Raw genomic sequence first — 15230 nt, forward strand, 5'->3', positions numbered from 1 at the left:
TTTCAGATAAGCCTAGGCTACCTTGCATGGCATTATAGCACGCAACGGGAGATTTATTTCCTAGTACATATTGAAAGTGAAATCTATTGATCAATTAGGCTGAGAGGGTAGACTTTTACTGCTATTCAAAGATTCAGAAATCTCCGTTCTCTTAGATGGTTACTGTTTTTGATTACTTCCAAATTGAAGGATTTTTTACTAGAATGTATTTCATTGTCTGCAGCACACTGATTTCTCCGATTTTATCTACAGTTGTTGAATATAGCTACTGAGCTAGCATCCATTACTTTTGATACTTAGTTATAGTTAGTAGGTGAATTGGACCTTTGTCACGTGTTACACTTAGGACATTAACTACACTTAAAACATGTCTGCATGTTCAGGCACTAAAATAAACTTGATAAGGGCAATTTATATAATAGAAAAGTTAGGACTGTTCATAGGAGGAGTACCTACATATATATTGTATTAAATCATCATTGGCAATCCCTAAATTTTGAGGATGATCTCTATCATGGCTCAATGATGGGTCTTGAAGTGACTTAAGAGTCCAGTCCTTGAGTTACAGACCTGTCCACAGAAGTCATGGGTCTTTCCACAAGGGAGAGTACATTGTAGGCTGGGACTCCTTTCCTTTTCCTCTTTTTGCATTCTCTTCTGTTTTGAGAGTTGATCCATATGCAATGTCCAGTCCAACAAAGTTGGTGCTTGAGGATCACCAACTCAATGCTAGTAACATTGGCTTCAGCAAGGATGCTGGCATTTGTGCGGTGATCATCTGAGGATGCCAAGGATTTTCCAGAGGCATTGTTAGTGATACCTCTTCAGGTTCTTGAGATGATGACAGTAGGTCACCCATGTCTCACATCTGTAGAGGAGAGTGGGGATGATGACTGAGCTGTAGACCTGGATCTTGGTGTCTTTGCAGAGACTACAATCAATAAAAACACACCAGAACAATTTCTTGAAGAAGGTGTTTGTGCACCGGTTCCTGTGTGGGTCTCCTCATCAATGTTTGCTTTCTGAGAGGGGTGATTGCTAAGGTAAGGGAAGTGCTTGACTACTTCCAGGGTCTTTTCCTCAATGTTAATTTGAAGAGTGGGGAGGGGGGTCACATTCATGGCCTGGAGTGGCTGATGCTGATGGAGCACTTTAGTCTTCCTGATGTCACAAGAGAGGCCCAAAGTTGGGTAGGCTTCTGTGATTTAAATAATGTGTGTTCTGCTATCATGCTACTGCTCCATGGAGATGATATGAGCAATTTGTGGTCCTGGGGCTTGGTCTCACAATCACTTGCAGCTCCTAAAAAATGTGTTTGCGTTATACTGAAACCTGTTTAAGGGTTATTGGTCTAAGCCCTGAGACTTCATAGGAGCTGGTTAAAGTATCCACTGTGGTGCCAGGGCTGGGTCCAACAATCAGCAAGCTGGAGATTGCATTAGAGATTGTAGTAAACATTATCATGTGACTAACTGTTAATACACCATGCTAATCCTTACTACAGTCTGCATAAAACACATCCTAAGAGTTCCTTGTGACAAGGCCCTTAGAAATGACATGGATGGAATATTTTATAGCATATTGAGCTCCCCCCCAACCCCCAATATGCAACAAACTCATTTAATGTATCATGGTTCCACAAACTTGACACAATCTGAATAGCACTTTATTCATGCTGTTAGCCCCACTGTTGATAACAAGCTATTTAATGCAAATGAGAAATGCAGAATTGGGCCCTTTAAATATATAACTGAGGGGTTGCATTCATAGTTGGTTGATAATGCAGCAACTCGTATTTTTAAGATGATAAGTTTCCTGGTGTGTTACTATCAAGCAGCTCCACTTCTACAGCAAGTTATCTGGCATTAACATGTATGGACTTTACTAAGATACCATGCACCATATCTTCAGGCTTTATGAGGATGTTATCTAGGAAACCTGCCTGAATTATGCAGTACTAACAGGAAGGGGATGCATGAATTCTTAAAGTCAAGCAAATGGTGGTGATCATAAAGCACAAGCCCAGTGAATTTAAGGCTTGGGCCGGTGCCCGCAGGGGCAAGATAACACTTAGAAACAGGATTTTGACATTGTTTCAAAGTATGTATCCAGCAATTTATACACTGAGCCAAGCTCACCCCCTCATAACTGCATTGATCTCCAGACATTTCTATTGCACAGCAGGGACATATGTGGTCCACGAGATAGATTTTGGGAAAATAAAAATGCCATCAGCTTGCCTTTATTTTAAAGTGCTGTACTTTAAAAGGGTCTGCTTTTAATAATAGCTGTTAGTATTCATATAGGTCTTCTGATCTTCAAAATGATTCCCAGATATTGCTTAATATTTGCAAGAACCCTGTGGGGCAGGTGCAGCAAGCAAAGATCCTTGTTATTGAACAACTTGAGAAACTGAAGAAAAATAGTGAAGGCCACATAAGAAAGAGGATTATTGCTCAGGAAATCTGAACTGGTGAGCCTGTTTAGACCTCTCAAACACAGATGATGTCAGCCCATGACCAGATCCAGCTTGCAGGGCCATTTTGATCCAGCCTGTGGAGATAGAGATTTGGTGGCATTTGGCACCAGGTAGCTTTGGCAGTGGTCACTTTCCCAGTGCTACTATGGGGGAAAATGGCAGCAATGGGCACTTTCCCTATGCCACCACAGAGGGAAGCAGTGGTGGCTGGGTCCTCGTACCCGCTTGTCTCTTATTCAAACTGGGTTGTTCTGGCCCACAGTCTGAAAAAAATGCTGACTGCTGGTTTGGCATGCTAAAACTCACTCTTTTCTAGTATAAATATTACTTGAATGAGGGTCTTTTCTTGCTACAAACAGAGCTAAGCTGCCATGGGTTACTGTGGGGCAAGAGCATGTCCACAGGCAGTGACTGTGGAGCAGTTGACATGCTGTAAAGTCCTGCCCTCCTTCACCTCCATGATGGCTTGTTCATCCTCCTATGCCTTATGTTTCTTTATACAGAACAATAAATAACAGCATGATTTAGCTTGGCTGATGTGGTAACGCCATGTTGTAGCTGACAGCATTGCTCACAGCATACCATGGTGCTCCATGTATGCCGCCAACCTCACCAGAAGCAGCGTAGCCCTGTTCATGTAGCACCAAGGGTGGGCTCACAGACCCTGTTCCTTAATACTGCTTATTAGCGTGTCTCCAGTGCCATGTGCATTCAGCCATGCTGCTTCCAGCCAAGGGAATAGTCCACATGGAACAGCACAGGCTATTCAAGTGTGCTGCTTCTGTATGTGGCAAGTACGTGGTTTAGACATAGCCCAAGAATACATAAAGCAACTAATTGGAGGGTTATTTCCTTCTTCATATGCAGAGAATGAGTGCATATATGTATTACAATTGAAAGAACATATTTGGGTTGCCATTTAAAATTTATTATTTGACAATGCTTACTGTGTGAGGTTTGCAATTTAACAGAACACCTGTGAATTGGTGAAGGTGTTGTCCTGTAGGGCCAAGCCAACTATCAGGATCTCAAAATTGCACTGTTAGATGGGAGGGTGTGACACAATTGCACATACGCACACACAAAAATCAATTAGGTGCACACACACACTACCAACTCAGGCACATACGCATCCAAGATTACCAGTCCAAGCCCATGCACACACATCACCATTTCAAGCACATACACAATGTACACACTGAAAATTAGACAAAAATCAGTTGTTAGTATCCATACACTCAATACACATACACATATCACTAACTCATATATCATGCACACAATGATAGATATATATAATATGTATTTTCCAGTTCACACACACCACCCACCTACACATACACACAGGTGAGTTCTTAACTTGGGTGGTATGGTGTGTGTGTGTGTGCTTGGTGTACTTGGGATATTTAGGATGTTTGATGACTATCAAGGGTCAAAGATTTCTGGAAGAAGGGAGATGGATGGGGGTTACGATGAGAGAGGGGAAAATAAGAGAGTGGAAGTTACCAGGGTCGGGATTAGAACGGGCAGACTAGAGAGGAAGCTGGGGTTACTTAAGGTCAAGTGCCCTGGGGTTACTTGGGGTCACTGGGGCTTGGCGTTACATAGGGTTAGTGTGCCCCAGGGTTACTCAGGGTGACCTGGTGCCAGGGTGGAAGCAATAGGAAAAGCCCGGTGGCAAGAAGGAGGCAGCCAGGAGATAGCCAGGAAATCAAGGAGGAGGTTCGGGAGGTCAATAAGACAAAAACCCAACTTAGGGGTTTCAAAATGTCCATTTAATAAACCTGTTGACACACTGGACAGCCCCATAAAACTATTGGTTCCTACACACACACAAGCACTCACATACGTACCCACACAATGGTAGCAGGAGAGAAAAGGCTTGGTGGAGGGATTGAAGTCAAGGTGTGTAGGGACAGAGTCCAGGTCCATTGCTGGGGGAAGGAAGGTGGGTGATAGCTACCTGTTCTGGGCTGTGAGTTGATCCTCGATGGCTAGTTGGGGTCTTCTCCAGCAAGGTGTTGTCCAGAGGGGGTTGCTGGCAGGGCCTCTGGGTGGCTAGGTGGTGTGGCATAGTGCTGGTCCAGATGGAGAGAGTGTCCCACTGGTTCTGTCTTCACTACCCCTTTTTATAGGGGCAGACCTTGTGTGACCCTAGTGACAGGAGGCATGCCCAGGCAAGGGTCAGTCCTGGTGTACTGAGCATGTGCACTCCAGGCAAGGACATGAAGTTCCAGATGACTTTGTTGCAATAGTGGGTTGGCTGATTTCTGTAGGGTCTTTGTCTTTCAAATGCTGGGTCCATGGTTCCTGGGTGAGTCAATGGAAGGCAAAGGTCCAGTCGTTGAGCTGATGGTCCAGTTGTTGAGGTGATTATTCAGTAGAAGCCTGCTACCATTGTATCTCAAGCACCCTCATTCATCCCCATTCATTCAGGAACCAATTTACATGAGACTGGTTACACGAGTCATAGGTTACACCGGGGCAGAGGACACAAGGTGGAGGCTTGACATTCAAAATGGAAACTTGACATAACTTGACATTACTTATGCTAACTTACACATGTAGGTCTAAATCATATAGTCTCAAGTAAACAAAACAGTAAAAATCAGTAAAACAGTAATCGCACTGTAAAAATCAATATAAACATAATAATTATACAATATAAAACAGTGGATCAAAGAAGGAGAGAGAGAAGAAAAAAATACTTGCTACAAAAATGCTACAGCTCATCCTATGTCTTAGCTTACTCATACTTATCTATAGGGAATAGAGAGGGAGAGAAAAAGTCAGAAATAGTTGGGGAAGGGAGGGAATGCATTTCAAAATTAAAAAAAAAAAGCAACTGGGGGTTTTGCTACAAAGGCTTACAAAAATCATTGAAGTTCCCACCCTACACTCCCCAGGTGTACCCCAAATTTGCATTGCAAAATGCAGTGCCCTGCATGTTCACATAGTGTTGCCATTAGGTAACTGGAGACCTCTGTAGTTGACATGAAGTTGAGCAAAAAACAAGGTGATGCTTTCCAGACTAATTGTTTGTTTTTTGAAAAATACAGCTCGGGGGAACTCCCTAGTCTGACTTAAATATGGCAAATTATGGAAGAGGAAAGAATTGAGGGGGAACAATTGAGAGAGTTGAATGCTTTCTTTTAAACATTTTGAAGAAGTATGCTCTGTCCTTTCATTTCAGAATAGCAGTTCATTTTGAAATTGAATCTATTTTTTATTTTTAAAAAGAGGGGAAACATGCCCTAAAACTAAACATAATGCTTCATTTTGGGTCAAATGGACCATTTCATTTGCAGAATGAAATTGCAGTTTAAAATAGCAGGGACAAGTTAGATCAACATGAAACAAAAGTTTTTTTCAAAACATGGGGGAACAAGATTGATTTATTTACAAAGCTGCAGTTAGATGTGCTTTCCAGAGCAGCACTTCCATCCACAGAAACATTCCTTATTATGAGACCAGCAGCTGGAGAAGACGGTTTCTAAACCTGGTCAAAGCTATTAACCTGAGAAGAACAATATAATTTGCAAATGAATCCCTCAGTACTGGGAGGTCTCGGTGATGCCTTATTGTACATCTGCAGGTACTTCAACACATGCTTTCAGACCTTCCACCTCAGCTGAACCTGCTAACTCCTGTGATGGACTCTGTTTTGAAAATATATTTATCTGCTTTGGCACTTCTGTCTGTTTTTCGCCTTCAATTTTCCCTGGTTTCTCTCCTGGGCAAGCTTCAACTTCTATCTAAACTGAAGACAAATACTGGTAATACAGTTAATAGCTCTTCAGGTTTTCCACTACAGAGATAAAAAGACTGATGCTGTGAAGTATAGAAAGTCATCTGCAGGATACAGGTACGTCCAACTCCGTTTCTGCTGTGGGAGTACAGGCTACTCAAAATACTGCAACGTTAATTCATTAAGGAATCCCACTCTAAGTAACATAGCTATAATTATAAGACTCATGCTGAGGAACAGAAGGTCAGAGGGCCTCCTGAACTCTGCAAGCACTTGTTCTAATTTCTGAGAAAGTTATCACAAAAAGCCTCATTCTACATTTTGTCATTCCTTTTCCAAGAGTCAGTTGTTAAATTTGACTCCACCTGATCCCATCAATTGCATAGTGGAGTTCAGGAATCCTCTGACCTGGAGCTGAGGAAATTGGAGGCATAAGAAGTCGGCTAACCTCCTGGGGTAGTTGCGATGAATGGAGGGAGCAGCATCTTCCGGCTGCCACTGTGCCTCTGCTGTAATTGTGATGGTTGAGGAAGTAACTATTATTTTTCATCCCTTCCTTCTAAGTTGGTTCCCAGAGCTGTTGGCCCAGTTTTCTCCCCCTAGTTATGCTACTTGAGGGAATGCCTCAGAAGTTTTCCCATGAATATTTACTTGCACAGAACTGATTCCTTCTTTTGCAGTAATTTTTTTATGACCATCCTTGCATAGGGGCTAAGTAACAAGCATTAGGGCTGTGGGAAGCTTCTGTAGCAGATTCTATTCAGAGGAGATTTGGCTTGATTTGGGGGCTGCATTTCTGAATCAAACTGGGAGACCTATGAAAAGCTTCAAATTGATTTGAAGCATCTGAATCAATTAAAAAAAAATATTTGGTGATTTGGATTGGCTGGGGAGAGGCAGGCACTACTGGGCAGTTGCAGATTCTCCTGCAGCTGCTTCAGCTGTGCCTGCCTCTCACCGGGTGGAGGGAAGCCCCCATAGCTGCTCTGCCTGGCCCCAGCCTACTGGCACTTAAAAAAAAAAAATAAAAAAAAATGCCCTGCACTCACTAGCTGTAGCAGTCACATGGAGCCCGGCAGCACTCAGCCCCAGCAGCCATAGCTCTCAGACAGTGCCCTGTCAAGCTGCGCTGCACCCATGTGGGTGCCAGGTGGGGTGGGGAGGTGCGAGTCCCTGCTGTCCCACAAGGCGCGGGGGTGCTCTGCCTTAAGTGCCCAGAGGCCCTGGCTCACCACTGCTGCAACTTTTTATTTTTTTAATTTTTTTAAGTGCAGGGGGCTGGAGCTAGGCAGGGCATCCATAGTGGCTTCTCCCATGGCTCCCCCCACCTGGGGAGAGGCAGGCACAGCTGGAGGTGCCGCGGGAGAATCTGCAGCTGCCCGGCTGTGCCTGCCTCTCCCCAGCTGATCTGAATAACTGAGTCTCTCTGAATTGGCGCTGAATCTTCCAAAGCTGTTTCGGCTGAATTGAATGTGCCGAATTGAATCTCCTAATCAAATCACTGTCCTCCAAATCAGCGAATCTGAATCAAATACTTCCCTATTCACACAGGCCTAGCAGGCATGTTCTCAGAAACACTGAGTCATAATGGAATAGTAGGGGACTTATGGGAGATGTACTTTCAGTTTACATGTTTATATTTATATGTGTACAACATTACACGAAGGTGTCTTTGTCCATCAGGTAAAAGAAGAAATGCAACATGATCTGTGTTAAATGTTAATGGGAACTGTAGGACGAGCACATCAAGCAAACAGGGGCACAGCATTGTTATTGCAAGTACAGTTCTTAGTTGTGAAGCCTGCTGATGTGTAGTATATATCCTGCAAAATAAGCTGTCTCTGCTCCAAGGAACATACAAACTGAAATTAGGTGATATATTTTAAAATAACTTTTCCTACTTGGAGATGAGATGTTTCCCTGGCCTCAAGCCCATTGGAGTTCATGGAGCCCATTGACTTGAGTAGGCTTTTGATGAGGACTCAGCTGGGGAACTTGCCTCAGTATCCTTGGCTGTTACTGTAGATACAAACACACTGTAGGTGTGTCCACTGGGGATGGTATTATAATGTTTTTCCTGGAGTCTGAATGGTGAGCCAGATTATCTCAGTGTTGGTGGTTTTACACACACATCCATCAGTGATTTATAGCAATACAAAATTATTTTGAGAAAAAGGTTTCCATTCTAAAATAATTAGGGTAAATCCTGAACTGGAAGGTAATACAGTCGAGGTGTCTTTTAAGAAAAAAAGATTAAAAGCAGAGCTTTTCTATAATCCAGGCAAACTTTGAAGTCTGAAAAAATGGGAAACCTCCATTTATACTACAAATAATCCTCTAACAGAATGTGCAGAGTTTATAATCCACAGTTGTCTCTGGGGCTTTGACCCTATTAATAAAAAACAAATGGATTTGTTGGTCAGATATTATGCAGTTGTGTGTTTAAAAGTGGTGACTTTCTAGCCTTCATTCATGCAGATAGGATGATGAGATTTGTAGATTTAATCATCATATCCTTAGTAAGCATGATTATAAAAGTTATGCTCAGTCCTAGAAATTTTAGTTGGAAATAATTTCTTATTAACTGAAATTCAACTGAATCTATCAGCAGAGTTGGGAAAAAATACTAATTACATAGATTTCCCTGACATCTACTTCCTTGAACAATTTTTGGAAAGTGCTAAAAAGAAAAAAAATATATGCATGCAGCTTTAGATTTTTGCTGAGGGTGAAGGGACAAATGGTGTAGCTGAGTGTCAGTGCAAAGGCAATGACAAAGGGGAACTTTAGTATAAAAAGATTAATTCATTTTTGGAATGAATAATGAAGAAAGAGAGTTTCCCTGTGGGGGAAAAAAATCTCGTAATACAGTTAACAGGGCTATGAATTAAAATGACCTTTTGGATTATGAAAGGGAGGGAATTACTTGGAGAATTGCTAAAAAAAGACCATGAGGACATCTTGGTAAAACTACTGCACTGGAATAATTAAAGGCAGCATCTCAGTTGGTTCATCTTTGCATTCCCAGCTCCTAAAGAATAAGATGTTTGATTCTTTAAAAATAAAGATAGACAGTTCAATCAAAATATTTACAGTGGTTCTTTATTTTAAGATCTAACTTTAATTGAGGCATCACTGTGCAGCGGTTATTTTTGGCATTTGTCAGACAGGTTATGTGGCTCACCCAGGGTCATTTAGGGTATGTCTTTACTGCTTTTGCAGTGATCCTGAGACCACAGGCAAAGAAACAAGCCCATTTCTCCAGGCTGCCTGGTGTGTTTTGTTTCCCACTGTCCTAAGCAGCGCAGCCCACAATCTGGTCCCTTGAATGGAAATTGAACCACTTAACACAAAAGGCTGTGAGAGAGAGTGAGCAGCGATGAGGTTAACAAGATTTGTGAGGCAGCAGAATCAGGGTGACATGAGCGGGATGTGCACTATGTATCTGAGATTCAAAAAAAAAAAAAAATTAGCACAGAGATGTGGTATCTTTTGAAAAATACAATTTCTGCCTTCCTGCTGGGATTCATTTCAGAATCTAGTAATATCTTAAAGAAAAAGAGGAGGGGAGGTGGGAAACAAACAATTTATTTTCTCTTTCATCTCAGCGACACATTGCAGTTTTGAGTAAAATTGGTACAACAATTTTTAGAGGTTCATTCTCTCCAGGTTCCCTCTAAAATTTCTGCTTTTTGGCCCAGCAGACAATTTATTCTGTGGCTTAGGACTGGGCTGATATGTGAACTGTACAAAATCTTTTTGTATTTCTTTTCTGTAAATCCAGCCACAAATAAAAATACTGAGCACTTAGAAGAGAACCATTGATTATTTCAGATACTTGCTAAAGACTTAGGAGGAAGTAGAAAAACTTACCCTTACCTTGGGATTGAAAAGAAAATAATTTGCATTATCAAATCTTTATGACTACTGTACAGCCTCTGTGATGTAGATCTTCTAGGAGACAGTGGCCACATCTACGTGAGATCTACATGAGATGCTGACTCTGCAGTCATTACTGTGCAGTCATTTAGTATGTGTGCAGAAGTACATGTAATACACAAGTACTAAATGTCTGTGCAGGAACCAGTGTTACTGTACAGCAGCATTGCTGAATGGCTTTTAGGTGACGCTGGCTGTGCAGTAGCTCGTTACGACTGCACAGTTGTGACGTATCACACTTCCTGCCATGTGACTCTACTGCACAGTAGTAGTGAGCTAGTGCACAGTCAGTGTCTCGTGTAGATGTGGCCAGTGAGCACCTTTGCATAGTAACCAGGTAATTGACACAGCCCAGTTTCTTAAAAGAGTTTTGGAAAACTGATTTGTGGTGTGATTGGATGCCTAAATTGCCTACAAAAGTGGGTAATTTTCTCATATTGCTCATGAAGGAAGCAGGTAATAAACTCTTAGATACTGGTTCTCTTTTCTCTCACACACTTCATTTTCAAATCAAATCATTTTGAAATCATTTTCAATGGAGTGACACCAGTTTACAGCTAGAATAAGCATGAGGAAAGTCAGCTTTATGCTTTCCTTTGATTTCTTCCAGACTGCCAAGATCTCCTACTAATGTAACAGAGCTGTTTAACTCAATGACTTGTAAAGTGCTTTGAAGGACCAAGAATATAAGAGGACTTGTAAATCGAACCCTTCATATCTATCTTGGTATCTTGCCTCGGAGTGTGGTTGGTAAATTGTCTCATTTCCTGTTCAGAGCTACTTCCATCTGTAAGAGATTATTAGCAGATAACTTTTGATAGCAACAAGGAGCTGAATTCTTTGGCTATGTGACCATAACAAAGGGACTAGAAATCGGGGGCCATTAGATCAGGCCCTTAATAGAACCTGAAGAACAGAATAAAGCACTATATTACTGATGGATGGTAATCCTGTACATAAACATCGGTGCATACACATCCCTACTGGCTGACTGACTTCAACCTGCAATTGTAAGTGTTGTCCATAATTTCTCGTTAGAAAAGCTAGCCTCAACTTGCAACAGAGAGAAAAACAAGGATGGGTCTGATGAATTGGCCAACTATAATAATTAAATGGCTTTTCACAGAGTGGAGGAATTGCAAACAAAGTGGAGGCTAATATACCTTATTTACTTCAGCATAAGATGAGCGCACTCCTCCCCTTCTCCTCAAATCAGCATTATACCAAATTTTTGGTATAAGAAGGTTCATCACATGAGTGAATTTGCACATATAGAACCTGCATAAAGCAAGGGAAACCTGTAAATACAAAAGAAATAAAAATAAAAGAAGGTCAAGCTTGTTTGAAAGTTTAATGAACCTCACTGATTTTTCAGAAAACTCTAGATTATATTCTTGATCCATAAAACTAGAAGAGTATCCTATGAATCTAAGTTTAGGGGAAGAACTGTATATGTTTTCACTTCTGGTAAATCTTGCTTTCCTTTCCAACTGTTGGTTGTCTCATAGAAGACCAGGGTCACACGGACCTCTAACTTGCATCCACATACCTCTTACTTGTATTATCCAGATGTCATCCACAACAAGTACAGCACTGATAACGGCACTACTGTTCTCTATCATATTGTTAAGTATTTCAATCCTGATCCAGGAGAACTATGTTTAAGAGTTGGGGCATGCATCTAATTCAGAGTCTGCATCACCCTGGAAGATTACTTGAATCTGCAAGGCTGTGACAATGAGTATCAGCTGTGGTGGTGATGTTGATTATTATTTCATTCTGTGGATGCTTTTCCACTGGAATCTGTACGGGGAACACCAGCTCACCTTTGATAAATCATAAAGCACATCAGATTTGTAAAAGCATTTACATACCAGCTATATGAAAGGTATATGAGTGGGAGGTTGAGGGTTGAAATATTCCATTACCAACTCCATGAGACATCCACTCTGTTTTATATGTACCCTTCATGCTTCTCTAACTCTTTCAAATAGCTAAGTGAACTTTTGTTTTGTGACTTTTTATTATTAAAGTTTTATTTTTATTATTATTTTGAAGCTGTCATCTGGCAATGCCTTAGGAGCCCCACTGTGTGATGACAATTGTAGATTATGATGAGGTAGTTCATTTGCAAATAGGTTCAAACAGAACAGAGGATTTGGTGTGTGGTAAGAATAAAGGGGAGACAACTTCTATATTTATTAGGTAGATTTCCAGTGCCCCTAATGTCAACAGTTAATACACGCACAAAAAATCTCCTTTGCTAAAAGGCAATTTCAGGCAAGCCTATTAGGCTGCTTTGTCATGCTTGACATTGTGTACTGTCCAGGGCCAAGGCATGTGTTTTAAATGGGACCAAGAAAAATAGAGCATTTTTCTATACTGGAGATTTTCAATGTTACCATAATAAAAAAAAATGCTGTTTTTATAGAATGAGTGAACTTCATTTTAAATAAAGGGCTTTTATTTAACTGCTTCATCAACAGTCTTAAATCTGAAATCAGATTTGCTGTCCCCAAAGAAATTCTCAATCTGTTTCCTTGTCTCTGCCAGACCAACTTCCTGTCAGAACCTGTAGTGCCCACAAGATGGCACTCTAATAAAATAAGTTTTGGGGTTTTTTGTTTGGTTTATTTTTTATTTTATTTTATTTTATTTTTGCATTATGTATCCTGAAAGGAAAGTTGTTTAGGTGAGTTTGCTCTTTACAGGAGAAAAAAAATCTTTATTTTTTAAGTAAATTATATTTACTTAAAAAAAAAAAAAGCCTACCAATATTTCTTAGCCCTAGTTTAAATACAGTTTCTGTCCTGGTATTGCTATTGTGGTAAGCAATGTGATTGTTTTTCCAGTATTGTCACAGCAGCACAACCTTTACTGTGGAGGCAATTATACCAGACTAAAAATGCTAATACAACTTATTCTGCTTTTTATAGCAGGAATAACTCTAGAAGTATAAGCACACTTATACTACCATGACTGACTCCTCATTATTGAATGGGTACTGTTAAAATGGTACCACTAGTTGTGCAATTTGAAGGAGATATCCTGTAAACTCCTATAGTATAATATTTAAACTGGGAGTGAAGGATAGCATGTATCTGAAATTAGAGTGTGATGGTAGCGTGTTTCTGGGATATTCTTGGATGGACTGGTGACATCGGCTTATGGGGAAGTGATGGAATAATGTTAACACAATAGGGTCTGGGACGCTTTTGTTATTTTTTTTTCCATCCATTGCTCCAGATTCAGTGCTCTCCAGCAGTGTAATGATCTCAATAACAATTTTGAGTTCTTAGTTCATTTGAAAAATCAGAAATTGGTGTCAAGAGTTGGACACTCACAAACTGAAGGACCCAAAAGTAGAGGTTATAGCTCCAATTAACTCTTTCCCACAATACTATATTTTGACTAGTGGAACATCAACATCCCCCCCCCCCCAAAAAAAAACCCAAACCCCCCCCCCCCCCCAAAAAACCCCAGAACAAAACAAAACCCATTTCAGAATCGTTTCCCCCTTACAATTCTTCATAGTGTTGCCCATACTTTTAAAAAAATCCAGGAAGTAAGCATTTTCCTGAGATGCTTCTAAACCTGGCTAGCATTTCCCATCTCCCATTTTTTATTTAATTTTAAACTAAAACTTGTTGATGTTATGGTACTATTCTAAATATATGTGAACTATCTTTACATTCATTGACAAACCTCATTCTTTACATTTGTTATATTTATAAAAAACCCTTTTGTGCTTGGTCAACCTTTAGCCATCCTATTCTAGTGGTGCCCAACCTATTGGACTCATGGGCTCGGTGAGTGATGTAGGGTCAGTCTGTGGGCCAGGCCTGGTCTGGGGGCCCAATTTAGTGCATGAGGCTAGGGCCTGATCTGGTATGTGGAGCCATTTAAGTACATAGTTCCAGCCCTGTGAACTGGATGGGGCCCAGCATCCCCTGCCCCATGTTAAAGATTGGGTCTTGTACCTTGACCTGATCCAGTGTGCAGGGATAAGGACCTGGCCCTGGCCCAGTTCACTGGATTGGGCCCTGGCCCATTGCACTGGATTGGGGCTAGACCCCAACCCCATGTGCCAGATCACACCTCTTGCCCTGGCTCTGCATGCGAGGCCATGTCATCTGGTCTGCAGGGCTTGAAAATCTGGTGGCAGGGAAACAGCAGCAACATTAATTGTCACTGCTTCTCAGCCAGAAAATTTAAGACTGTGGGGAGCTCTGTGGGCCCAAAGATATGGCTCTGTGAGCTGGACCTGGCCCATGGGCTGGATGTTGAGCACCATGGTTCTACTTCATTAGTTGTGTCTAGCAAAAGCCATGAACAGAAATAAAGAACTGTTGTTAAAAAGTCTGTTCTTTCATGAGCTCATGGCTGAATAGAAAGCTTCCAGGACCCAGTGATAGTTTTTGAGAGGTGTACAGTTCTATAGATCCACGTAGCCCATCCAGACATCTCGAACTCTGTTTCTCTGAATTGCAACCCAACTTTGAGAAATGTATTTATTGTTCTGCAGGCTTATTCTGCAGAACACATTAAACAAATGTGTGCTGAACCTTTACAACCCTGAGTTGGACTTGGGTTCAAGTCTGAACTAGTATGGACTTTTCTGGTGTACTGCATCTTGTGTAGTCGCATCAGTGCAGAGTGGTCCACTCCTAAAAGAAAACTGATCAGAAACTTGCCTTTGTTTTGGCACGAACAGGAACAAAACTTTATTAATTGTTCACTCTGCATTTATGACCCTCCTAAATCATGGATCTGGAATCAATGGCAGAAATACACGATATGGCAAATGACTCTAGATGAAGCCAGTGAGAGCTGAAGATGTGCTCTCCCTTGTAAGGCCAGCCCATATTTTCACAGTAACTTCAAACATGCATGAATTCTACTCTTTGCTGTCAGTCTTCAAATATGCTGCTGCACTGGTGTTTTGTAGTGATATCCCAGAGAGGATCAGCCTAGAAAATTTAACAATATTCTAGCAGTGAGACTGCTTCTATTCCCCTGACTTCCTACCATGAATAAAGAACAGACCCCTTTATGCATTAGGAT

The 15230-nt window shown here is 41.2% G+C and overlaps 1 long non-coding RNA gene across 1 annotated transcript in view; it reads left to right on the forward strand.

Annotated features, from left to right (window-relative positions):
- The window catches only part of LOC132249462 (uncharacterized), a 123204-nt gene that overhangs the window by 64399 nt on the left and 43575 nt on the right, over positions 1-15230 (forward strand). The window contains exon 2 of the long non-coding RNA XR_009460934.1: positions 929-1043. This is a non-coding gene — a long non-coding RNA (uncharacterized LOC132249462). The remainder of the gene's footprint in view (positions 1-928; positions 1044-15230) is intronic.

This window comes from Alligator mississippiensis, chromosome 3 (assembly GCF_030867095.1).
Source record: "Alligator mississippiensis isolate rAllMis1 chromosome 3, rAllMis1, whole genome shotgun sequence".
In the NCBI taxonomy this organism is placed as follows: domain Eukaryota; kingdom Metazoa; phylum Chordata; order Crocodylia; family Alligatoridae; genus Alligator; species Alligator mississippiensis.